Source organism: Mus caroli, chromosome 11 (assembly GCF_900094665.2).
Source record: "Mus caroli chromosome 11, CAROLI_EIJ_v1.1, whole genome shotgun sequence".
NCBI classification, from domain to species: Eukaryota; Metazoa; Chordata; class Mammalia; order Rodentia; family Muridae; genus Mus; species Mus caroli.
The window spans coordinates 105,880,792-105,883,250 of NC_034580.1; the positions used below are offsets into that span (position 1 = coordinate 105,880,792).

The 2,459-nt window shown below is 40.5% G+C and overlaps 1 protein-coding gene across 1 annotated transcript in view; it reads right to left on the reverse strand.

Annotated features, from left to right (window-relative positions):
* The window catches only part of LOC110304251 (ATP-binding cassette sub-family A member 8-B), a 59,925-nt gene extending 59,020 nt beyond the window's left edge, over positions 1-905 (reverse strand). Inside the window, exon 1 of the mRNA XM_021175489.2 lies at positions 628-905. The gene's annotated coding sequence lies outside the window, so the exon portion shown is untranslated. The remainder of the gene's footprint in view (positions 1-627) is intronic.
* Positions 906-2,459: the final 1,554 nt, after the last annotated feature.

Here is a 2,459-nt window from a genome sequence, read left to right on the forward strand (position 1 = left end):
AGAGAGAGACAGAGACAGAGGGCGAGAGACTAAGTGTTTCTCCTCCCCTGTTGCCCTGGGAGGCTGACACTTCTGTGCTGCAGGATGAACATTCAAAGTTAGGCTGTGAGACAGGAGAGCCCTGCGCATTTCACATTCTGATTTCCCCCACGGTGTGTCGGAACAGTTGGAGATCCTAGAACAGACACAGTTTGCTATTCATCAAGTGTTCTGTGAACCCTCTCGGGAAGCAGTCTCAGAAAAGTTAACCCCAGATTGCCAGATTACATCATCAAAGGAAATAACTCCAGAGGCAGTACAAGCTTGCCACTCAATCCTGAAGTGTCTCAGCTTGACAGTCAGTCTGTTGGCCAATTTCAGCTCATTCCCACACTCATTTTATGGCTCAGCAGAGCATCATGATAAAAGGTATATATTTTAATTGAATACCTTGCTCTATTTAATATTACACACCAGATGTCAAAACATTTCAGAATAGCCCACTGATTTTTAAAAAACAACGTTGACACAGATGGTTAGCATTCAGCTCATAAAACGGTTCATTTTTTTTATTATAACAACAACAATAATAATCCCGATGCCCAAACAAATAAACCTGATAAGGAAAACAAAATCTCAGAAACTTACTTTTGGGAAATGCCAAGCAAGGACTCCAGACGCACCATTTATTCACTGGTTCTGTTTAGAATAATAAAGTGAGTCACCTTCCCCTCCCCCTGTTCTCCAGCACCTTTCTAGAGTTTAACTGTTTGCTGTCCGTGAACCCGACTGGTGAAAGCTGCTCTCAGCGGGTGTTTATGATCTCAGCTCTGGGTTGGTCTTGCCAAACACCACGGACACGTGACCGCGCATGGCTGCTCTTCTTTTACCTCTGTGCAGCCAGCCCCCGCAGGGCGGTGCCAGTTATATTTGGTCACCTGGCCATGTCGCTGTATAACGGAGGAAATTCAATATTCCCAAGCTTGCAGTATGCCTAAGCTGGAGAGCAACATTTAATGCGTTGCTTTTAAACTGGAAGGTGGTAAATCAGAGAGCTGTGTCATCGGAGGAAAGCTTTCTCTCCACCCACAGCCCTGGGCTTCTGACTTCTTCACTTAGGATTTCTATTCCTATTTCTCAGTTTTGCTTTCATTTAGTTCTCTGGTGAATTTTTCCAATTCCCGCTGAGCTTTAGTCTTGACTATTGATTTACGGAATACGTTTTAGCGTTTTCATTCTAGATACTGGAGACGATTATCTTGTATGTCCCTTCTGCTCCTGGAGGGAAGAGATAGACATCAAGGGTCTTCATCAAGTGTTGTCCATATTTCTGTTATTTTTGCAGCTTGATTGCCATTTGCTTAATAAACACTAATCATGGATTATGAATATACTATTTTATTATATTTTATTTTTATTATGTATATCATTCTATTATTTTTCAGACTGGTGTACCTGGCATTATTTACCTTGGGGGTATCTAACAGCTATTTAATTGAACACTAAGCCTTCTCAATCAGAAGGAATTTGTGCTTGATATTCTAAACCTAGTCAACTTTCTGTGGATGTAGTGGTCATAGACCCTAGAGGAGAATGTACCACTGCTATTTTTCTTAAGCAATATAATTTCTAACTGTATTTTAAATACTTCTTATGCCTACAGTTGAATGTAGTTCTCATGCTTCTTAAAGAAGCTCCCTTTTGCGCCCAACTGAGGCTACTATAAGGATCCAAAACTGGTCACCAGGAGGTACCCAGACCCAACACATTATGTACACCCATAATATAAGTTCAGGGAACATCCTGGAAGAAGGGATGTAAATCGGAGGACTAGGCTGTTGCCTGCTGGACGGTGGTATCTTCTAGACAGGATTGCTGCTCCCGGGAGGTTGCAACAATATATCTGCCTAAAGGAAACTTACATAATGACAACCACAGTTGACATGCCAACAGGGAGAGAGGAAATTTCACAAAGGTCCACTTCTAGATAAAGAGATATAGGCAACCAATGACTGGTGAGGAAAGGAGAACCAGTGCTCTCCAGAAAAAAAGTCTCTTTGTAGTTTATCCAATCCTAAGAGGTCAGCCCTAAAGACGGGTATATATGAATAATGCTAAACGACATTAGGGGTGTATGTTTGTGTGTGTGTACAACAGTAATTAAGATGCCATGAATTTGAGAGGGAATTGAGTAGACACACAGGAAAAATTAGAGGGGAAATTACGTAAATGTAATACATGTATGAAATTCTCACACAATTTAAAAATAAATTTATTATACTGTTTTTTATTTGTTTTAGAGACAGTGTTTCTCTATGTATCACTGTAATTATTATTTTAAAAATGTTTATTTATTTTATCTTATGTGTTTGGGTGTTTTGGTTGTACATCTGTGCATGCGCATACATCACGTGCATACCTTGTGTCCTTGGGGTTAAGAATTGAGTCAAATCCCTTGGAACTGGAGTTACAGATTGCAG